This window comes from Amborella trichopoda, chromosome 7 (assembly GCF_054954075.1).
Source record: "Amborella trichopoda isolate Santa Cruz 75 chromosome 7, AtrichopodaSantaCruz75HAP2 v2.0, whole genome shotgun sequence".
Lineage (NCBI taxonomy): Eukaryota > Viridiplantae > Streptophyta > Magnoliopsida > Amborellales > Amborellaceae > Amborella > Amborella trichopoda.
The window spans coordinates 24,780,316-24,805,578 of record NC_142342.1 but is presented as its reverse complement, the minus strand read 5'-3'; positions in this window follow the sequence as shown (position 1 = coordinate 24,805,578).

Genomic DNA, 25,263 nt, shown 5'->3' with positions numbered 1-25,263 from the left:
TCTCAAGCCTAGCCTACCCATAATCATACAAGGTTAGATGTTTTTGTGTGCTAGCTTGCTTATTCCTGACCGGTTAATCTTAGATTCCAGTCCAGACCCACTTTTGGTCCAAGTTGAAGCTTCTGGGTCCAAGTTCAGGCTTATACCCAGCCTAGCCCAGGTCCGAACCTAGGTCCCCCTCTAGGTCCGAGCCGAAGGCTCGTTCCTAGATCATCTTTGATCTAGTCCATGTCCACATATGGTCTGATCATTAAAACTCTCTGGGTATAAGTCCAAGCTTTTACCTAGCCTAGCCCAGGTCCGAACCAGGTTCACACCCACGTCCGAACCTAGGCCCCCTCTTGGTTGAGCCGAAGCTCGATCCTAGCTCATCTTTGATCCATTCCAGGTCCACACCTGGTCTGATCATTAAAACTCTCTAGGTCCAAGTCCAAGCTTGTACCCAACCTAGCCCAGGTCTGAACCATGTTCACACCTTGGTCCGAACCTAGCCCCCCTCTTGGTAGCCAAAGGCTCGTTCCTAGTTTCATCTTGATCTAGTCCGGGTCGACATCCGATCTGAGTTTCACAAGCCTATAGGTCTAAGCTCAGGCTTTCACCCCGTTTAGGCCAGGTCCGAACCTAGACCTACTCCTGGTTTGAGCTGAGACTCATGCACCATCTAGTCTAGATCTAAGTCTAGGTTCTAGCATAGGTCTAAGCTTAGAGTTGCCTCTAAAGCTAGACTAGGCTTACCTTAGTTTAGGGTCTGAACTAAAACCCATTGGGTCAAGCAAGTCTAGATTCTAGGCTAGTCTTAGCCTTGGTCTTAGTTAAGGTTTTGCCCTTAGAGTCAAGGTGAGTCTGCCCTAGGTCATCGACTTTAAATCTTACCTAAGCCCAGACTCTAGAACCCAGCCAAATAAAGTCATCATGTCGGTTACCCAAGGCAATTATGATGACCGCTCCACGACTGACTCTAAACCGAACCTTCCCAAACCTAGGGACCAGTATGCCGCAATCCCCTAGGATTTCCGCCAGAACTCGAGTCAATTCATTATCCATCGTCCAGGTCTTCAATTAGAATCCGAGTTCCAAGGATCCACTCCTAATCCTGAGCTTTGTATGGTTTGAAAAGTTGGCTCCACTCGAAAAACGTTGAACAACCAGGGGATCTCGTAGAGCAATGTCCTACAGGGAACCTTATGTAGCCACAGTAGGAGTCGTCTGACCTTAGGCAACCAAAGCAAGAGCCCTACGAGCGAAGAAGTTCATGCGGCATCTAACGTCAATTCCCACAACTCGAACCAAGTTAACCCCGAGATGCAGCGGTCTCATAACCAAGACTCACCTAGGTCTAGGAGATCCAATCCAACCTCAAGACACCATAGTACCGCTCACAATGTTCTTAACACCGTATGGAGTAGAGGCGTCAATTTAGATCAACCCTTAAGCCAGATGGACGTCCAAGCTACCCTTAAAAGTCTGGTTGACTTAGGTTACACTGTTCATTCCCCAGCTCATGGGTCAAACCCAAACCAATTTAGCGGTATAAGCCAACCCCTAGCACAACTGAGTTAGCCGATTCTTCAATCGGCCCCCTTAGTTCACCCGGTCCAACAAAACGTGTCATTTCTGCAACCGGTGGTTAAACCTATGGGTCAATACGCCCCTCAGGCACAAATGTATCAAACTGTCCTGGTGACTGCGGCCCAACTACCTCGGGCCCATACAAGCCCACATCTACCCCAAATTCTCAACTTACCAATCTACACTTAGGAACCCACCGACCAGTGGGCCTACTGTCATGCCAAATACCAAACAAGAAGGCACTTTAAAAGAGATGCAGATATGCTCGTAAGAATGGGCATGCATGATATTCTACCCCCAAAGTTTTATGTTCAAGATACCCTTAGAGGCATGGAAGACCTTCCCCTTGGGTTTGTCATCCCAGAGTTTAAAAAAAAATTCAATGGGAAGAGACCCAGATATTCACGTCAACGTGTACCTCCTCTTCGTCCGAGCCTTGCGAGACAGGCCTAACCAGTTGAAGGCCTTGTTTTCACAAACATTGAACAGTGAGGCTTTAAATTGGCATCAGCGAATAATGAACACTCAACCACACATAACTCCAGACGAAATGTTCAACTAGTTAGTCTCTCATTACCGTGGGTCGACCGAGATCTCTATCCCTAGGTGAGCTTAGTGCAACGAAGCAAAATCTAGGATAATCCTTCGAGGATTTCATCCGTCGATTCCACGAGGCGGCAATTCTAGTTGTAAAATGCCCACTGACAGACCCAACCAAAATCTCTATGGCCTTAGAGAATGCTGCTCCTGAATGCAGGACCTCTTTCAACCAAGGCCTTATCCCCCACTCTTTTGACTCCATGATCGTGCGGGTGGCACGACATAAAAGGGCGAGAGAGCACCCCTCAGTACTAGGTCCGATAACAAACCCATCACCACTCCTCAGAATAAAAATAAGAGAAACAACAAGGGGAATACTTTCGGTCAGGTTAATGAAATTATCGTTAATGGCTTAGGGTTCAACTACCCAGCACAATAATAGGAATCAAAATAAAATGGTTCAGCCTAGAGCTAACGCTCAAAATAAAAATAGAAGGCGAGAGGACAACTTCACTCCTCTCAAAGACCCGTTAGAAAAAGTGCTAGAGTTACCCTTGAAGAAAAACATTGTTCAACTCCAGCCACCATTTGAACCACCATTTGAGGTTAAAGATAAGAACAAATGGTGCAAGTGGCATAGAAACCATGCCCATGATACCCAAAACTATTTCTACTTGAAGCGGGTGATTGAAGAGTTGATTAATAGGGGCGACATCACTATCGGACCTAGAAATCAATCTATTGAAAAACCTAATCAAAATATGGGTATCTTCACAAACCCTCACCCCAAAACTACATCCATAGCAACCAAAGAAACGGGAGCTCCGAATAACTAAAAGGAGGATGTTATAATTCACATGATTGAAAACAGAGACGAAGAAGATGATCCCAGCCAATTCATATTTGCTTGTGATCATCATCTCCAAGAAATTGAAGAAGATCTTTTGATTCTTCTTAGAGGAAACTCTTCGTCCTCGAACTCTGATGATCCTCCTAAGTGGGACCAGTATGACGAAGATGATTCCCTCGAGATTGACATGGTCAAAGCTGATGAAAAGGTCTCCCATTCCTGTCGCTAGGGCTGACCCTATCGAGCTCCAAGATGGTGAAGTTGATTCCTTAACCCGAAGAGGTCGAGTGTTCAAACCCATCCAATTGATGACAGACAATCTTGATGAAAGAATGAGAGCCACTTCAACAACCAAACCACCAATAGGGATTGCGCATCTTGAGCCTAATAAAAGAACTCAAGGATCTGCAACCACCTATGATCTACCGACTCATCTCGGGAAGATCCATGTTCAAATCTCCATCTTGGAGCTTCTTGCGAATTCGCCTGCACATAGAGTGCAAATTGAACAGGTTCTTGCTAAGACCCACATCCCGAGCAACACACAACCGGATGAGTTGTGCGGGATGATCAACCAACTAATGACTCCAACTCCAATCACATTCACGGACGATGACATCCCGACCAGTGTCAATCGCTTTCACGTCCAGCCTCTTCATATCACTATTTTCATGAAAGGATATGAGATAAGGAGAGTGCTGGTTGATAATGAGGCATCCCTAAATATATGCCTTATGAAGACGGTGAAGCAGATAGGAAAAAGCCCAGATGACTTCAAACCGTGTCAGTTAACCATTGCTTCATATGATGGGACCATGAGGCAGACTGAGCGCATATTGCCTTTCACACTCAAGATTGGCCTGACCATTCAGCCGATGAAGTTTTATGTCTTGGACATAAAACCTTCTTTCAGCATGCTGCTAGGAAGACCCTGGCTCCACAAAAACCTCGTGGTCTCCTCCACACTACATCAATGCCTAAAATTTCCAACCAAAATGGCGTTGCAAAGGTTTGTGCTGACCCCCCTTCTTTTAATAATCCCAGCACACATAACGAAAAGCTAGCCGTAGGGTTCGACCATATGGAAATCCTGTACATTTCCTTCGAGCAAGCTGATTGTGCCACCTTATGCCTAGATGTCGGCGACCGTGTTCCTCAAATTTTGTAAACATCTGCATCCATGAAGGACATTATTCAATGTCAACATCGACATGGTTTTGGGTCCCTCGAAGCATGGCACATGCTCCTCTTTCAAGGCTTCCAACCAGGCCAAGGCTTGGGGAGTCAAGGGCATGGTGTAACTGAGGCGATTTCTAAATCACCCCAAGTCAAAACTGAAAATGGAGATCGAAGAGGACTCAAGTGTTTGCTCACTTTATTTCAAAGCCGGATGAAGTCTTCAAGCTATCCAGGCCTTGTATCTGAAGGCATTCAAAGCCTTGATTCTCTCGATGCCCGTCCTTCAAAACGGTCAAAGTTGATCCTTGATTCCCTAACAGGGATAGTCCCTCTTCCACATCTCAGCATACACAAGGACTAGGAATTGAAGACTTATTTGTTGACCTGGATCTTGAGGAGGTGCACACAGTTAGCTCTAACACAACCAAGGGTATTCATCAACCAATGCCAGCCCAAGCACAGAATTGATCGATCATTCCTTTATCTCGAGAATCTCTGGAAGCATACCAGCGACACCTTCAAATCCCGGTGCCAAAAAACGGATAGGCGCTGGGTGGCCATCTAACCACCCTACACGATCAGTCCCCAACATTTTTCTCACGAGTTCCATAAGGGATACCTTTTCCAACATTTTAAAAACCATGGAAAATTTTAAAATGATAATGCTAATAATAATGAAAAAGAATTTTCAAAAACCGCGCTCACTCAAGATAACCCAATAATGGTGCACAATACCCATGACGATGAATTGGACGACCAAGATGAAGATCAAGAGAGTCAAGAGTCTGAAGTAATCTCTCAACCTGAGGAACTTACCTCCCATATTGGGCAATTCAAGAAGAGGTTCAATGGTGACCCAACAACTATCATTGAAGAGACGATTGACGTAAACCTAAGAGCTAAGAAGGACCGAAGGTTAACCAAGATTGCAACCTCCTTATCTTCTGAGGAGCGGGAAAATGTGATTTCCTTTCTCAAGGAATATCGCGATGTCTTCGCCTAGTCATATGATGATATGTCAGGGCTAGATCCCACATTGGTGCAACATCACCTAATATTCAACGAAGGGGCAAAGCTTGTAAGGTAGAGACTCCAACATCAAAAGACCCACCTTAAGCATAAAATTAAAGAAGAAATCGACAACTGCTCAAGGCGAAGTTCATTACCCCTGTCGATTATTCAGAGTGGTTGGCCAACATAGTGTTCGTATTCAAGAAAAACGGCAGGATCCAAGTGTGTGTTGATTACAGAGACCTCAATAAGGAATGTCCCAAAGATAATTTTCGATTACCAAACATAGATGCCTTGGTCGACAACACTGCAGGTCACAAGATGTTGTCATTCATGGACGACTTCTGGGGTTACAACCAAATCCTCATGGAAGAAGAAGACCAAACCAAAATGTCATTCATAATGAAATGGGGAACCTACTGTTGCAAAGTCATGCCCTTCGGTCTCAAAAATGCAGGAGCAATGTATCAACAGGCAATGACTAGCATCTTCCACGATCTAATGCATACTATTATAGAAGACTATGTGGACATCATTCTGATCAAGTCAAAGACCACGTCTGATCATCTCAGCAACCGAAGAACCATTTTCTAAAGACTCCAAAAATAACTCAAACTCAATCCACAAAAATGTGCCTTTGGAGTTGAATCGGGCAAATTACTAGGTTTTATAATAAGCCAAAGAGGCATTGAGGTGGACCCGTCCAAATTACGAGCCATCACCGAAATGCCTCCTCCTCGAAACATTAGAAAAATATGTGGGCTTCAAGGTCGCATACAAGCTATAAGGTGTTTCATTTCACAACTGGCGGATAAGTGCGTACCATTCAATAGACTCCTTAAGAAGGACACCCCATTCATATGGGACAATGAATGCCAAGAAGCGTTGGATCAAATCAAGGAGTACCTCACCAAACCTCCCATCCTTAGTCCTCCTAGTCCAGATAAACCCATGTTCCTATCCATGTCAGTGAAAGACAAGACCATGGGGGCAATGTTAGGACAATATAATGACCATAGAAAGGAACAAACGATATACTATATCAGCAAAACCATGGTCGATTATGAGACAAGATACACGGATGTGGAGAAACACTGCTTAACACTTGTGTGAGCCATGCAAAAACTAAGACATTATGTCTTAGCTCATTTTGTCAAGCTCTTATCAAAAATTGACCCACTCAAGTACCTATTGGAGAGGCCAGTCCTCAACGGACGTTTGGCAAAGTGGAGAATGCTATTGAGCGAGTTCAACATCGAATATGTCACTAAACTATCAGTCAAAGGACAAGCCATTGCTGACCACTTAGTTGAACACGTACTGCCAGATAACATTCCTGTTAACAAGGATCTCCTTGATGAGAACCTTTTCACAATTGTGGACTCAATTTGGGAGCTATACTTTGATGGTGCAAAGAATGAAGATGGATCAGGTGTAGGAGTTATACTATGCTCACCCGAGAAGATTTTAATACCAATAACCATCAGATTGAATTTCTCATGTATCAATAACGTTACTGAATACGAAGCCTTGATAGTTGGGCTTGAGAATGCTATGGGAATGAAAATCCAACAAATACGAGTGATTGGTGACTCCTTACTCGTCATAAACCAAGTTCAAGGGATTTGGAGGGTGAAAGAAGAAAAGCTCAAACCCTATCAAGAAAAGGTGGAAAAGATGATTCCATACTTTAAGCAAATCATCTTTCAACACGTAACTAGGGAAAGTAATCGATTCGTCGACACCCTTTCAACTCTTGCTTCGATGGTTGATATTCCTCCAGAAATCACCACATTGCCATTCTATATCAGGAACAAACATGACCCTTCCCCACCAAGGATTGAAAAGGAAATAGAGTAAGAAAATGAGAATGATGGGGAAGTGTTCCCTCGTGGCTTCAGAGGCGCTAGTTAAGGCAAAACCATGGTTCCAAGATGTCTTATCCTTGCTAAAAGATGGTTTATACCTTAAAGGAGCCATCAAAAAGGATAAAAGAGCCCTTCGAAGGTTTTCTATGGATTCTTAGTAAGAGGTGATCGCCTATTCAAAAAGTCCTTCGATGGCATCATTCTACGATGCCTTGATCAGCCAGAAATTGACCAAGTACTGACAGAGCGGTGCAATGAAAGAGGTCATTCTGGGGCAGCGGACTTAGTTCAGAAAATCAAGCGCCAAGGCTATTACTAGACCACCAAGGTTGAAGACTGTTGGAAGTTCGTTAAGAGGTGTTCCAAATGTCAACTCTATGGAGACCTCATCTATGCACCGTCCGTATCACTCAACTCAACACGGCCCATATGGGCCTTCGCCATGTGGGGTCTTGATATCATTGGAATGATATCACCAAAAGCCTCAAATGGTCACTATTTTATATTAACGTCTACAAAATACTTCACCAAATGGGTAGAGGTTGCATCATTTGTTAAAATTGAAGGTCAACATGTTGCCCGTTTCATAAATTCAGATTTGGAGTTCCTGAGTCAATCATCACTGACAACGGATCCAATCTCAAAAATGAAAAGGTCACTAAGGTATGAAAAAGGTTTGGGATAACATACAAATTCTCCACACCTTACTACCCATAACAAAAGGGACTAGCAGAAGCCATAAATAAAGGACTTCGCAAAATCATAGACAAAATGATATAAGGCGTGAAAGAATGGCATGAAAAGCTAAATGATGCCCTATGAGCCTACCAGACAACTGAGAAGATTCCTACTGGCATGACCCCATACTCATTGGTTATGGAAGCAGTGCTACCTATCGAAGTTGAGATACCATCTCTCCAAATCTTTATACATAAAAATTCAAATGCGGAACAAAAGGTCGAAGCACGAATCATTGCCCTCATTAATTTGGATGAAAAACGACTACGAGCAACACAGAATATCATTGCTTACCAGCGTAGAACTGTGAGGGCATACCAAAGAAGAGTTGCTCCTCGATAATTCAAAGAGGAGACATGGTACTCAAGAAAATCTTCCACACTCATGCAAATCCACACCCTTTAGGCAAGTTCAAACCTAATTGAGAGGGGCCATTCGTGGTTGCCAGAGCGCATGTAGGCAATTCCTATAAGGTCAAAAATTAGGAGGGGTATGAACTCGACGATCACATTATTGCAATGTATCTCAGAAAATACTACCTGTAATGGGCTAAAAAATGTGGTGAAAACCTGAAAAGGCATCACAAAGAAAAAGAAAAATAAAATGTAAAAAAATAAAAAACAAAAGAATGGACGTGATGAAAACCTGAAAAAGCACAACGGGTAATAAAAAGATCTCCAAGAAGGAGCTTTCGATGCAAAGCACTCAAGTACAAACAAGTACTTGTAAGTTCTAATAATACTGCACAAGCAGACCCTAAGGATGAAGACTCCTCCTAAACCCTGCAGGTTCCCAACATAGCCAACTCAGAAAGATGTAGGAGTGTGACATGAATAGAAAACCGAAGTGATTTCGAGGAACCCTGAAAAATGTTGAGACCCTCCAAGATGGAAGCTACTCTTCATGGATCCGCTAAGCAGAGGATGAAAGCTCCAAAGGTAAAAACACAACGTCATGATTTCTGAATTCTCACGATCCCGCAAGGGAATCCTTTCATCATTTTTGGGCAGAATATAACAACGAAAATGACCACTAAGGGGGCCACATGTGGAAAACCTGTAAGGCCCATCCCTTTTGAAAATGTTGTTTCAATTTGATTATTAAAATCATCCATTTCCAAAAGCTTTCTCCTTTTAAAAACGACTTCCTCCTTCACTACCAGAGGTTAAACTGTTAGTCTACCTGGCCTCGTTCTCGAAGCCAACTTCCTATGCCTGATATACGCTTGAAATTAGCCAGGCACTCCATGGTTGTGTGAGTATAACTACCAACTACCACATATGGGAGATGGGTGAACCTCACCGATGACGAAATTGACTAGCCTGGGAGCATTTTTTCTCTTGATTGGGTTCCCTGAGGCAAAATGAGGCAAGCTCATCCCTATGTGTACGTATGATGACCGAATAGCTGGAAATTCGAAATGAAAACCCTACAACTAGGGGGCTGAGTGTATAAAACTTTAGATTGAAATGATGTGTCCAAAGAGAATATCCTATCATGCTTCGATAAATCAATTCCTCATGTACAAGTTAAAAGACCCCCAACAGGGGCAATTAAAAAATAATAATTGATTGACGACACGCCCCGTGCCGCCCGGGCCACCCACTACATAAAAAATAAATAATAATAATAATAATAATAATTTGATTGGCGACACGCCCCGTGCCGTCCACCCCATAAAAAATAAAAAATAAAAATTCAGTTTTCGGCACGCCCCGTGCTGCCCCGGCAACACAACCCATGTCACCCACCCCATAAAAAAAAAAAAAACATTGGTTGGCGCCACACCTCGTGCTGCCCACTACATAAATAAATATATAAATTTGGCGACACGACCAGTACTGCTCACCCCATAAAAAGAAAAAAAAAAAAAATTGGTTGCTGACACACCCTGTGCCGCCCACCACATAAAAAATAAAAAATAAAAAAAATTGATTGGGGGCACTCCCCGTGCTGCCCGGGCAGCACGTCCCGTGCTGCCCGGGCAGCACGTCCCGTGCCGCATCCGAAGACATTTTAATAGTAAAAAGTCTTATTTTTTTTTATTTTATAAAATGAATTTTTGAAATAAACTGTTTTGAAGCACATTGTTTTTAGATATCCTGTCAGACACTCCTCGATGGCATGAGCCTAAACGACCAACCAAATTTCCAGAAAATCTCAAAAAATAAAAAAATAAAAAAAAATAAAAACCTTCCTCAGTGGCATGAGCCTAAACTGCGAACCAATTTTCTAGAAAATTTCAAAAAAATTCAAAAAAATTCAAAAAATAAAAAACGCTCCTCTGTGGAATGAGCCTAAACTGCCAACCTATTTTCCAAAAAATTTCAAAAAAAAATAAAAACACTCCTTGGTGGCATGAGCCTAAACTGCCAACCAAAGTTCGATCCAAGGCACAACCACCTTGTTTCAACAGGAAAAAAGTCAAACTCGTGCGACGTTGAAGAGCCGAGACAGAAAAAAACGTTAAACTCGTGCGATGTTAAAGAGCCGAGATAGGAAAAACGACAAACTCGTGCGATGTTAAAGAGCCGAGAGAGGAAAAATGTCAAACTCATTGCTACATTAAAGAGCAGAGACAGGACAATCTCATGCGACGTCAAAAATTCGAGACAAGTACCGTCTAGCCTCGTATGACGTAAAATGTCGGTTGTGTTTAGGGCACAACCACCCTGTTCAATGTGTTCAAGGGACAACCACCCTGTTCAAACGTCTAGCCCCGTATGACGCTAAAGGTCTGGTATATCCAGTTCAATGTTAAATTCATGTGACATAAAAGAACCGAGATAAGTAACATTTAGCCACGTTTGACGTAAAATGTCGGATGTGTTCAGGGCACAACCACCCTGTTCAAGGCACAACCACCTTGTTCAAACGTCAATCCTCGAATGATGCAAAAAGGTCGGGCATATGGTCCATCGTTGCATGACATTAAACTACTTAGAGGGGTCTATGGTTGCAGGAGTTAGAACTACTAACCAACCATGTTTTTCGAAATATCTTTCTCTTTTCAAAATTTTCACTATATGTCTTGTGTTTTCAAAAAACTTAATTTCTTTGTTAAAATCGTTGCATGTTTCTGCCCCGGGTTCTATTTTCAATTCTCCCCCTACTTTCAAAATTTCTAAAAGATTTTCTAAAACGAAGGAGCTTGGACACCCGTATATGATGAATACCGTGTCGCCGCGATCACCACATAGAAAAGTCTCTATTTAGAATTGATCTGACAAGTCTCATCCTATAGAAAACTTTCCTATAGATAGCCTTAGGAAATTCTTAAGAAAATTAAAGAAATTGCCAGGGTTAAAAATTTCAAACTAAGAAACCCCTGAAGTCAAGTGGCGTGGCTATAAAATCCCCCTCGAGTTTCAAGCTTGCGAACTTGCCGTCATCTCACGTCAAAAACCCTAGGATGAAAATTCCTTAGGTGGGTGAGCTTGAGGGCGCAATTACTTGGAGGGATAGTTGGTATGCCCCCTGACCACGTGACTTCAGAATGAAATTTAAAATATCTGCTTTATCTCACCTGCCCCATAAAGGACATGGAACGTCAGAGTGTCTACTTCTTTGCCACTCACCTGTCCACCGAAAGACAGGGAGTGCTAAAGAGGGGTAACTGTAGACACCCCATTTTAAATCTGACAAATTTTGTAGTTCTCTGAACCTTTAGGACCACAATTAACCAAGTAAATCCAAATCCATAGTTCACATAGCCTACCTTGTGATCCAGAAGCAATTTGCTTGCCCCGAACCCTGCAGAATCCCTGTTTTGACCTAGATTTCTGTAAACGCCCTGTTTTACCAAACAAATCATTAAAAATAGTAAAGGAAATCTGTTTTGACCCAAATTTTCTCTGAGAGCTTCACAAGAGGCTGACGAAGACACCCAAATTGAAAAAACTCAATTTCAGAAATTTTTTCTTTGGGTGACATGGGGTGTGCCATCCAGGACCCGTGCCACCCAAATCTGGGATCCTTAAAAGTTGGGCCATTTGACTAGGGATTTCCTTGTTACACATGCTTATCATTCCCAATGAACTTGGCCCCCGTTTTAGCATCTTTTCAGGACCATTTAGAGGAGGAGGGAGAGAGAAATAGGAGCGACTTCAGAAGGAAAGAACCCTAGGAGAAATAAAACCCTGGAGTAGCGATTAGAAATCTGAGAGTGCTGCAGGAGATAGAGATCTGAAAGAAAAACTCAGAGAGAAAGCCCTATCTAACCTAAGCCTATAATCCTATTTCGAAGGCATTTTCCAGGGCACAACTACCACCAGAGACTTGCTGATCGACATCTGGACTAGAAGGGCAAAGGGAACCAGTTCTGATACGGGCGAGCCCTTGAGGGCTCGGGATTCCCGAGCCAACTGGCCCGGTCTAGTATTTTCTCTTTTGTTCTTCCTTTTCTTATTTTACTGTTTTCATATCATTTCTATTTTATTTTGATCTAAATACTGTTTTAAAAATCATGTTTTGAAATGCTTTGGATCACGCTGACTCTGCCACAGATCTAAGAGTAGATATGCTCGTTTCTGGGCAGATCTGATCTCAGATCTGAATTCGATTGTTCCCACCTTCTCTACCGTTGCTTTTCATTTCAATTATCAGTTTAAAATGTCAAATCTGAGAGACCTTCATTGCAAGATCGCTTTGATTTTTTGCGGTAAATAAGGTCATCTCTAAGATTGAACAAGTTATGAGGATGGAATTCCCAACTCCAAAGATCACCTATACGCCAGACCACCAAACCATTCTACACATCCCCATCACACTCTTGAAAGCAGGAGTGGCGCGCCAACAGGCGGAAACGATTTTTCAACACCCGGTTACTATAAGCATAGAGGATGCTCCTCGGATAATGGACCAGCCACATGTTTTATACTTTCCGAGTATGATGGGAGAAAAGAAGTTTGAGAAAGGATAGTCTTCTTCTCCTCAAGAGAACTATCCCCTAGCTGAGTTAAGGAGTGAAGTGCGCAGTCTCTAGAGCCAATTGGAGGTTATGTGTCTTTAAATCATCTCAAGGAGTTCGTGCTTGAGACCAAAAGCTATGATGAGTATGAAGTAAATGCACCACTAATGGAGGCCAAAGCCCCTTTTGATTGTACTATTTCTAGTGAATAGGCTCGTCAAATAATGAGGAAAATGAATTATGAGCCTTTAGCCAATCAAAATTTAAAAGGAGAGATAGCGAAGACTCCCCATTTTAAAGTCATTGAAGCCACAGCAACCCGTCCCGTCACAGGATTTTGAGACAATGAAACCATACAACAAAGACAACCAGGAGAGAAAAAGAAGCATTTTATTAATGAGTACAAACGTTTTACAAAGTGTTGGCAAAAGAAAACGCATATTAAAAACAATCAATTATCCTATTGATCTCGGCCCTGCATGCTGTGGGAGAAGTCTCGGTGCTCTGGATACGCTCCTTTAGCTCAGCCACCATCTAGGTCTCCTCCTCCATCACCATAGTTTCGGACTCAAGGGTGCGATTGAGTTCGGACAAATGTGTAACCAGAGAAGCCTCCAAGGCCCTCCTTTGAATCATCTCTGTCTCAAGACCACCGAATTCTTGCCTTAATATTTGCTTCTCCTCCCTTATCTCAACCATTCTCTTATAGTTGCCTTGCACCTCCCTCTTGAGATCCTTCTGACGGTCATCATAGTGGCCTTCTTCTCAGTGCAACAATCTATCTTCTCATGACGGCACAAGATTGACTCTTCCAAGGAGGCTACCTTGCTGATTTCCACCTCATGATGTAGTATTCCTGACCGCCATCTCTCCAACTCATTTAGGGTGGTATAAAAATGGGTAAGGACTTCTGGTCCACTTCCAATCACGACAGTCACAGTGAATTCCCTCAGTTTAGCCAAAGCCGCACCTAGCTCATTAAAAGGCAACTCCCTTAAGCCTTGAAGGCCTGCTCGAAGCATGCCTGCAATCATACTAGAAACCCCATTAAAGATGGGCCTAGATGATGTTGTTGGGATTACTACAACTGAAGAGATTTCAGCTTCAAGGATTGGGTTGGTCGAAGCAATAGTCATCTGAGCCACTGGCTCCTCTAGAACTATGGCAAAGTCCAGAAATTTTTGCACCTCAGACTCAAAGGCAACCCCTGTCTCAATCTGCTTGGGTTCTTCAACACCAATCTCGTCACCTTGACCCTCGTTTACGGGGACCTCCACTTCTGCAACCATAGGTTCCGGAGAAACATGTTCCCCTTGCTCCTCACCCTCCTGAACTACTACTTCATGATTGGCAAGTTCAGAAACTTCCTCTTCCCTCTGGCCTTCTCCAAACGATGCAGCTTCAGCCATCATTTCTTGCATTTGACCTATGCCCTCAACGGCTAAGACCTCTGTCACAAAAAGCTCAACTACCTCATCTCCATGATTTGTACCCTCGGTAGCTACAACGTCTCAGTACTCATGGGCGTCATTAACTATGGACCCTTCTTCTTGGGTCATAACCCTTGCCTTAGTCGGGGTACTAAACTCCTGAGGCATGGAGGCCACATCAACATTAGAGCCCCTTCACGGAGTTGTTCCTTCGAGGCCTTCAGCCTCGTCAGTCTCCATGTGAACTGGCTCTGACTCAGGAACTACCGTCGGACTTAAAGCCACTGCCCCAAGATCCAGAGTCACTTCCAGGTCAGAAGCAATAATAATGAGCTCAGAAGGGCCGGAGTTGTCTACTTCAGTCTCTGAAGAACAAGAAAATAATTTAGGAGAGACAGAAGATGGCGAAAAAAGCACAGAAGGTGATAATAGGGGAGTTGCTAAAAGATCAGAGGAGGAAGAGCTAACTCCTGGTTCTGAGATCATAAGAAGTTAGGCTCCCCCACATTTTTTAATACGCCCACTAACTAGAGACAGTGTACGAGTGTCAGCGGTGGTCGAGCGTTTCCTTTTCTTTCCCCCTACTGAAGAAGGAGTGGCCGCTTCAGAACTCTCTCCTTGAGAGGGACCCTCAGCCAGTTTGCTGTGGGGACCACTTTCGATCAGTGCGTTCAAATCCTGAATGGGACACCTCTCATAACCTGGGACCCTGCGTCTCTTATCCCACTTGAAGATGGAACTAAGATTATCAAAGATTATCCTAGCTCTCACCTTCATCGCAAGAAAGTCCAGCGAGGCTTCATCAGCTGCTATCTAGCGTGAAAGCCCTAACGCTTGCATGTTATAGGGATATTCTAAAACAAACACTGCGCTAGGAGCATCGGTATCCTCCTATCTCCTCTGCCTGGTATCTTGGCCCCAGTTACCGTTCTCCCCTTTCCAGGGGTGATCAGCATTCCAATATCCTTTGTTGGTAATCCTCCACCAGTTTCCATAAAGCCTCAGTCATTCGGACCCTCCTGTCAAAGTGAGGCAACACTTGTTGATATCTGTCATTTCTAAACATGTGGACCAAGCAGTCCGTATATGTTTCGGCAACTAGCACTAACGGAGAGTCCAAAGCTCTTCTACTTTCCCTATGTTCACTTAGCCCCGACACTTTTCAAAAAACACGGAGAAGGGGCAACTTTGATCAAGCCCATGCTGACGGGCGAAGCTATGAGGGAAATACCCCTCTAATCAGGCATTGTACAGAGTCTGATAGGGTAGAACTTCTCCTTTGATGCTCAAAATGAACATGAGCTCTATAATGGTTGTTGGAGGGCCATCTGGCTCCTTCCCCAATTCATCAATGAAAGCATGATCGGTGAATCTCCTGACCGGGAATGGGACTCGCCGCATGTTTAAGGAGTCATTCCCAAATAAACTCCGAGCTCCCCCTGGGGTATGGAAGATAGCCTTTTGGTTGGTAATCCTCATCAAGAAGGGCCACAGTTTACCTCCTGAGCCCTGATGCCAGACATAAGTGTAAGGAAAATAGGCCCCTAGCCACCCATACAAGTAATGGACAGGGAATCGAGTTTTAAAATCCCTATGAAATGCCTCTCCTCCTATAATTCCATTACCTCCCTCTTTGCCTTTGTAGGCCTTCCCTGAGAGATGGCCCCCAAGCCATGGTAAATATTACACAAAACTGGTTGAACAAGGGCATACTCATGCCCTCTTGCCATGTCGCAAGCCACATAAAATACACCTGGACAAATGTCCTTTGCCCATCTAGGGAGCAGGAATTTGCACAAAAATAAGGCCAAATATGTAGCCAAAAAGACCCAGTCATCACTGGTCTCAGATTGATACATGGGAGGCATCCCCTTCACAACTACCTTCCCTTTCCCTTTTGGAGTACCCCGACTGCCTTCGGGACAATTCCCATAGAAGAATTTCACCCATTCAGTGTAGGTCACCCGACCATTGCTAGACTTGGCAGCGATCAATTGGTAAGCCATGAAAATCTTTTGAAGACTGCCGTGCGGTTCTTCATCCCCCAAGCTAGCACCACAAAAAATGATCGAGTTATGGGGCACGAACTCGTTATACATGGCCCCGATTATCGGAAGGCCCTCAATAAAATGAAGGGCTAGCAAAGAGATTCATGCTTTCCATGCTCAAGAAGCCAGGTATTGCTAACATGGCTCCATGTCTCCAGTAATAACTTCATAGTATTGGAGCACCGATCATAGTAGCTACCCGAACACTGGACCGCTACTAATAGAGAAGCACATTCAAGAGCGGTTTTATGCCACAACAACACCTTGGTAGTCCAGGAATAGTATCCCTTCAACTATTGGTGCTGCCCCTGAATTCGGAGGCCTTTTGCTGACCACATTAGTAGCCCCTTTGCCTGTACCATTCGTTTCCCTAGGGTGGACAAGTTCTCTCCAGAGGCTATGTTCCTGTGCATGTAATGAAGCAGTTCCATCCCTTCTTCAATACTGAAATTTGCATCATTACCCTCACGAACTTCAAAACGAATAGGGTCGGTAATGAAGGTGACACTGAGAGGCCACTCTGGCCTGCATACTGGCTTAGTCAGCCAAATGGGCTCGCACCTTGATAGAGCCTCACCAGTAAAATCCTAGGTGCCGACCTATCCCCCTCTTGGAAGATTTTTTACATCAAGAATTCGATAAGAAAGACCAGCCATTGTAAAAGGCTCAATGATTCAAATAAAAAATTGCTAAGGCACTAGATCAGCACGAGCTGCGTTTCCCAATGCTTAGCGCCAGCTGCATTTACCAATGCCTAGCCTCAGTTGTGGCTAACAACACTTAGCTCTAGTTGTGTCTTCCAACCCTTAGCACCGGCCGACTCTTCCAAATACCTAGCATCAACTGTGTTTTCTAATGCCTAGCGTCGGCTGCGTTTGCTAATGCCTAGCGCTGGTTGTGATTGCCAACGTCTAGCGTCGGCTGTGTTCAGATCTCTCACGCGTGCATTGAACTCCATGTGTGATGCCTCAAACCCTACTACATCCCTTGATAACCATCGCCATGTCCTTCCACACCGCCTGACACACATCTCACACGTGCGAATGGAAACCTCCCATCTTCCCCTTGATGGTTCACTTCCTGTGACCATTCACTTCCTGCAACCGTTTGCCTTCCCTGCGATGGTCCACCTTCAGCGACTGTTTTGTTTCCCTTGACCCTTCGATGTCTCGCGAAAGTTTTCTTACATGGCCGGAAACTCACTGAGAGACTTTTCCCTGCCTGCATACCCTGTTAGAAACGCTCGGTAACTCTCCCTAAGCTCTCAAAAAACTTCCCAAAATCTTGTGGAAATGACAACTTTGGCACTTCCCGCCTCTTCTACCCTCGAAGATCACAACCGGAGTTCTCCTGCTTCCCAAAAAACCTCTTGTGTTAATCGAGAAACTCCTGCAACTCCTCATTTTTCTAGCAATCTCTTGAACGTCTTGCTAAAACTTTCCTTGCAAAGCTTGTCGGAACACTTGATCTCTCGCTGGAACACTTGATCTCTTGTCGGAATCCCTCAGCTTTCCGGATCTTTCACTAGGAATCCTCTGCTCACTGTTAAAAAAATTTTTAAAAGGTTCTTATCTTTTGTCAAAATTGAAGGAAATGGGGTTTTACCCCTTATATAGTCAACACTACCCTCAAATGCCCCACACAAACTGGGAATTCCAGTCACATCCAAGGAAAGCCAAACGATGATGAGCTGGGTAGGGCTTTGACCCGAGGCTTGAGGCAAATCTCATTGTCGCCTGTAAAATCTCAACAAACGGGTTGGACTGAGCCGGCTTTTGAACTGAGGCCCGGGAAAAGTTTCATTTACAGCCTCATCAAGGCCGGGTCGGGCTCGGGCTATGGTCCGAGTACCAATCCATACTCAAAGCTGGTTATGCAGTCTATGTGACCTAACACCAGTTGAGTTTCAACAACCCTTAGCGTCGGCTGTGTTTTTAACAACCCAACACTGGCTATGTGGTCGAAGTGACCTAGCGCCGGCTGTGGTTCAACAAACCTAGCGCCTGTTGTGTGCCCAGCAACTCAGTGCCAATGGTGGCACATGTCATCCTTAGCGCCCATTGTATTTCTAACAACCTAGCGCTGGCTGAGTGGTTAAGAGGCAGTGTTAGCCGACTTCAGCATCGGGTGTGTTTTCAAAGACTTAGCACCGGTTGAGTGCTCAACAAATAATGGTTGCTACACCTGATGCCAGTTGTATTTTAAGCAACCTAGGCCAAAGCTGTGTGTGACCTATCATCCTCAATGGAGTCAGAAGCAGGCCACTATCGCTCATCCCCAATGCAGGTCACACCCATACTGCGAGCTATTATCCCTAGTGGAGTAAGGGGTCATTCTTATCTCTCCACTCTCCAATCCCCAGTGGGTCTGTTTAATACCAAGTCAACACTCCTTTGCTATCTTATCTTCAAGGAGTCGGCTTACCTATTCTCCATTGAGTTTCATCTTTCACCCCAGGGAGTACTCGCACGCTAATCCCCAGTGAAGTCTGCTTCTGTTTACCATCCTTCGTTGGGCCACTATCTCCATCTGAACCCTCTGCTTGTGTATGACATTAACCACTTTATCCTCAGGGATTCAGATTTTCATCCACAAACCTATTCCCTATGGAATCACACCTACATGGTGACCCAAACAATGGTCCGTGCTGTATGACCTTAAATTGTACAGCCTTGGTCTGTGCTGCATGACCTTAAACTGCATAGCCTTGATCTAGATGCATGACCCTAAACTGCATGGTCCAAACTATACGACCTTAAACTGTAGCAGAGGTCTAGTTGCACAACCTTAAACTGCACAGTCCTAGTTGCATGACTCTAAACTACATAACTATGGTACAAACTATATGACCTTAAACTGTAGCGAAGGTTTAGTTGCATGACTTTAAACTACACGGTCATAGTTGCATGACTCTAAACTGCATAACCATGGTTCAAACTATATGAACTTAAACTGTAGCGGAGGTCTAGTTGCACGACCTTAAACTGCAAAGTCCTAATTGCATGACTCTAAGACTACATAACCATGATCCAAACTATACGACCTTAAACTGTAGCAGAGGTCTAGTTGCACGACCTTAAATTGCATGGTCCTTGTTGTATGACTCTAAACTGCATAACCACAGTCCAAGCTATATGACCCTAAAACCATAGTACACATCCTGACCGCATGACGATACACTACTTTGCACAAGTCCAAGAGGCATGGCCATAAACTCGCCCCCACATATGTACACCACTATTACAATCTCCCCAGTGAGTCCATTGATTTCATCATCCTACATCATTCCCCAGTGAGTCTCACCCGCGCTCACAAAATGGCGAACCATCCTGCCACTTATACTCATCATAAGCTAGTGGTTCATCACTTTCTACCTTCCTTTCCTACATCATCCATCTTTCATAAGTAACGTCGTGCCATCGCCCCAATAGTAAGCTAAACCACTACCATATTAACCTCATGGCCCATACAGACTACTATCCATCGCCATTTTGGTCCAACTGTATGACCTTAAACTGTACTGCACGTCCTAGCTGCATGACATTAAAAGGCTTCGCACAGGTCCCGAGGCATGACCTTAAACACGCCTTCACAAAAAAATGAATGATGAAATAACAGGCATGGTGTATACCGTAATAAGGGAATGTCATGAGTAAAAATGACGGATGGGCGTGGTCATGAAACCATGAGTAAAAGAGTTATGTGAATAAAAATCAGGCACAATGAAAACCTAAAAGGGCATCGTGACTAAAAAAATAGATGAAAAGGGTGGACATGGCCAAAAGGTCATGGGTAAAAGAGCCCCATATAAAAGGAAGTTGGTGGAAACTCTCTACGGCACTGTTTCCCAAGTTCAAGTGAAAATCCGCAAAGGACGCTTGGACCAATAAACAGGTTGACGCAAAACATGCCTCAACAGACGGCTTCAAACCTCACTCAAAAAGAAAAAAAATCCCTGGTTACTCATACTAGGACCTAAAAATACGAGCTTGAAGGAAAGATTTCGATAGCCTGAGTCCATTCTCCAAACAAGACTCGAAGGAAAGAAGATTTGCCAAGAAGGCAAGACAAGTCTCATGACAAAGAGCATCATTCTCACAAGGTCACCAACATACTTCCAAGATGATGAAGATGCCCCAAGGAAGCTAAGTCAACCATGACTTTGGAGCGACAATCGGATGATTGTCGTAGCTGCAGAGTAGTGGGTAGGGATGGTTGTACCCAGAGCTGGTCACCTCGATAAACTGAGGCACCCTACTCACCAAGGAATAACTGGTCAGTCATGACTTTGGAGAGACAATCAAATGATTGTTGTAGCTGCAAAGCAGTGGGTAGGGGTGGTTGTACCTAGAGCTGGTGACCTCGATAAACTTAGGTACCCTACTCGACAAGGAATGCTGGTGCACAAAGCAAACAGCCCCGACGCAAGGCCTTTCAGCATACCATTCACGTAATCCTTGAAACGTGGCCCAACAATAGAGGAAATACACAAACCTAGACCAAATGGGAACAATGCCCTTCAACATGACACTCAATTGTCAGACAAGTCTGTTTCTGACTGACGAGGTCCGAACAAAATACTCAGCTTCAGAATCACAAATAGTCCCCACGAGGGTGAGGACTTTGATAAGATCCCACAAAGTGTCTCTTCTCCCCCAAAAGTCTCCACGGACAGACCTGCGAACAATGCATCCCTACGTCTAAGCATCCTAGTTGCACCATTGCATGAATCTCCTCGACATTCATGTAGTCCTTTGGCTAGGAAGAAAAAATTAAAAGCCGAAGGAAATTTTCCAAATGTTGTCCTTCTCACTTCTCTCAAAGCACAACATTCGGTGGGGCAAGCTGTTTGAACACATTTTTTAGCACCTTGGTCCCTGATGCGGAATAAAGAGGAAGCAAGTCAATAAAGCCTACAAAACAGTGGAAATTTTGAATGTCTCAATGGCTCCAGAATTAGTCAAGATATTCATTAGTACTCTAATAGGCCATTTTCCAAGTTTGATGACGATCAGACATGTCTAAGGTAATGAACACAAAGAAATAATTCCGTAAAAATTGGCCTCTAACACCCTAAAATGGACCCCATAAACTAAAACTATATTTTTATTGGGTCAAATTGTTGTGGGGATGACTGTCATTGAATCCGACTCGGTCGAAAATCCCTATAGGTCAAGTTTCAGCTTAATCAGACACTTCAAGACAAAGTTATGAGTAAAATAACAAAAAGTTGTGGGCCGCACACTATTCCCATGTGGCCACCTTACACCAAAACACCATTAAAGGTGGTTGTTTTTATAGTCATGGGCAGTGACTTTTGGGGCCCATATCTCACTCGTTCGGAGTTGGATCATGCTCAAATTTTGTGAGCATGTTCGTCTTGTCAAGATGAGCGATTCGATATGTTGTACGCCCCGTGACAATGCCCGAGCATGGAGAAAAACTAGAGGGAAGTTGCTGATCCGTGAAGAAAGTTACAGAAAATTCAGCAGCAGCGTGCCCCACTCCAGCGACCAAATCACAACGCTAGCATAACCGATCGGCATGAAACCAATTGCATTATGTGGGTAAGGTCCGTGGCTAGCTCTGGCCCGAACCTTGCATATGATGAATGGTTGGATTTTACACACGAATGCGTCGAAGCTGCTATAAATTCTGGCTGTCGGATTTCAAGATTCTAGTAAAAACTCAAGATGACAAAATCTTCATCCGGACACAAAATCGAGCTGCATTTGTTGCTACGTGATCATGATGGCATGCTCAATGTGATTTAGCGAAGAAAATGAAAAAAAACATCAAGGAACGAGCACACTAACAATCCAAAATTTTCAAGATTCATCCAAAATTCAAGTCTCATGGTCGTGGCTTAAAAACATGATCCATGACTTGAAATTGGTATCAAATCGATTGCCACGGCGAACCCTACATGAAAATAATCATCATTCAATCGAACGTCCATCAGAACAACCCCGGATCAGTCATGGAAGATCACGCAAGTTCTCGTGCAACAGTAGGGACTGTTCTGAAATTCCACACATTGTTAGATAGGGGCAAAACAGTCCTTTTACACCAATTTTTAGAATTTCTTTTAATTCAATAAAATTGTAATTATCTTCAATTTTAGGTAGTTTTTGGATGTCCACCCAATTCTATATAAGCATGAAAAGAAAAATTGTAAAAGAAGCTTGGATCCATTTCTTCAATCAATCAATAAAGACTTCATTTTTGCTCAAGCTCATGGATGCATCTTAGAGAGAGAGAGTAGAGAGACAAGAAAAGGGTCGGGACCCTTTAGTAAGGTAATTTTCTCTCTCCTTCCCTCTTTCTCTCTCCTCTCCTCTTTCTCTCTTTCTCTCTCTTCTTCTCATCTCTATCTTGCCCTTTTTTCTCTCCTCTTCTCATTTCTATCTCTCCCTTTCTCTCTCCTTTTACTCATCACTATCTCTCTTCTCTTTCTCATCTCTATCTCCCTTTCTCTCTCCTCTTTCTCATCTCTATCTCTTTTTTCTCTCTTCATCTCATCTTCATCTCTCTCCCTGCTCTCCTTCTAAACACAGTTGGTGATGCTAGTGCCGACTGTGTCTTCTTTCTTCTCTTCCTCTAATACAGTCGGTGAAGCCTAGTACCAACTGTATCTTCTCTCTCTTCTCTACTAAAACAGTCAGCGAAGCCTAGCACCGACTGCATCTTCCCTCTCTTCTCTGTCTAATACAGTCGACGATGCCTAGTGCCGACTACATCTTCTCTCTCTTCTCTGTCTAATATAGTTGGTGAAGCCTATGTCGACTGCATCTTCTCTCTCTTCTATGTCTAATACAGTCGGTGAAGCCTAGCACCAACTGTATCTTCTCTCTCTTCTCTAACTAGCACAGTCAGTGATTCCTAGCGTCGACTGTGTCTTCTCTTTCCTCTTTTCTTAAACACAGCCAACGAAGCCTAGCACCGACTGTGTCCTTTTTCTCTCCTCTCTTCTTAAACTCAGGCGGCGATGCCCAGCGCCGACTATGTCTTCTCTATCCTCTCTTCTTAAACACAGTCGACGAAGCTCAACGCCGACTGTGTTCTTTTTCTCTCCTCTCTTTCGAACCTAGCCGGCGATGCCTAACGTCGATTGTTTCTTTCCTTCTCTTCCTCTTTCAACACAGTCAGCGAAGCCTAGTGCTAATTGTGTCTTTCACCCTCTTGTCTCCTTCTTTCTCTCTTCTCTCACACTCTTCCCCTTCTTTCTTTCTCATCCTCTCTTTCTTTCTCTTCTCTTTCTTATTATCTTACTTCTTGCTCTCTCTTTATGATTTTCATTTTTTTTGTTATCCTTTCAATTGATTAAGAAGGGTTGAGATTAGTCTCTTATGGTAGTCTTGTCGTGTAGCCGTAATGTTGTTGTGCTAAAATTACTGCACCTGCTTTATTGCCACGACAGATTAACCATCGCGTCTAGCTAGTCAGTATCAGTATTGACGTCTAGTAGTAACTCTGTTGAGCCGGCCTGAGTTACCGAGTCCGTTTTACTGCCAAGTCAGACCAATTATCTACCAACTTAGTCACTGTGCTGGTCTCCTCACCTAGTCAAATTCTTCTCTCCCCCATCTTTCTTCTCTTATTCTTCTCTTCTTCTTATGAATGTGCATGCTTGTGTACGTTCACCAAAGAGGCAAGGTGAGGTCTGTTGACCCACCTATCTTATAACCTTGCCATATATGTGTGATTGCAAAAAATACGAGAATACAAGCCAAGGCAGGCGATTCCAAACCATTTTTATTACTGGGGGGCTTTCTTCATGATCTAAGAGAGCACCCACGGGAGCCAGCCTAGGCGAGTCACGAACCTACCATAAATTCCTCTCTCATCAGTTATTAATACCTGTCATTGTTCTCAAACCTGTTTCTCAAGAGAGCGATCTCAAAACGTCCCAGATCTCCCCTGAAACCCGAAATGTGTGTCGCCCGATCATCCAGATCTGGAGGGCGAGATCAAGGCACCTAACTACTCACCTCTATCATCGAATGGAAGGAGGGTCGAAAGGTCCCGGGTCATGAAGGGCGCCCGATCCAAGACTTGAATGCACTGATAGGGAATGGCCCTCATAGTCCTCTTACTACAAACTCTTCCCATGGGAGGAGTTTTGAGGTAACTGCTCCTCCAGTGGGGGTAGGAAAGAAGAGGAAGTGTGCTTCCCCCGCTATCACTCGCACTCCGCCCCGAGCTGTCAAGCCTGCTTGAAAATGTAAGAGTGCAAGACTTACTGTCTGCTTAGGTGCCTCGATCTCGCCCCCGGATCTGGATGATTTGGTGACATGCGTCTCGGGTTTCGAAGGGAACCCGAGACTTGAGATCGTTATCTCGAGAACCTTGCTCAAGAACAAGGGCGGGTATATCAACTGATGAGAGATGAATTTGTTGTGAGGCAGGGCACACATCACTTGGGTTCGTGACTCACTTGGGCTGGCTCACTTGGGCACCCTCTTAGATCATATCGAAAAGCCCCCCAGTCGTACAACTGGTTCGAAATCGCCTCCCTTGGCTTGTATTCTCCTATTTTTACAATCCACATACATGGTTAATTTTACAAGACAAGTAGGCCAAGAGACCCCACCTTGTCTTTAGGTGAATGCACACAGACGTGCACATTCAACGGAGAAAAGAGAAGAAATGATGAGATGAGGGTTGGGAGAAAGAAGAAGAGAGGAAAAAAAGGAAGAGAGAGGAGAAGAAAAGAAAGAGACATTTAACCAGGTGGCTTGCTTAACACAGTGGTTAGATTGGCATGATGATTGACCTGATGTGGTAGTAAGATTGGCACGATAACGCTAACCGGCACGACGATATTACTACCCAATGACAGAACACCAACCAGCCTGGCACAAAGGCGAGTTCGACATGGCAGCAAGACAAGCATGGTAACATAGATCGACATAGCGGCAATACTGCTCGATGACGAGACTACTGTGATAGTGCTAGACTTGTCACTTGGTCAGATGAGAGAGAAAAAAGGAAAAGAAAGAGAAAGAGAAAGAGGAGAGATAAGAAAGATAGAGAGAAAGAGAGAGAAGAAAAGAGAAAAGAAAAGAGAAGGAAAGGAGAATAAAAGAAAAGGAAGAGGTAGAAGAGAAACGAGAGAAGA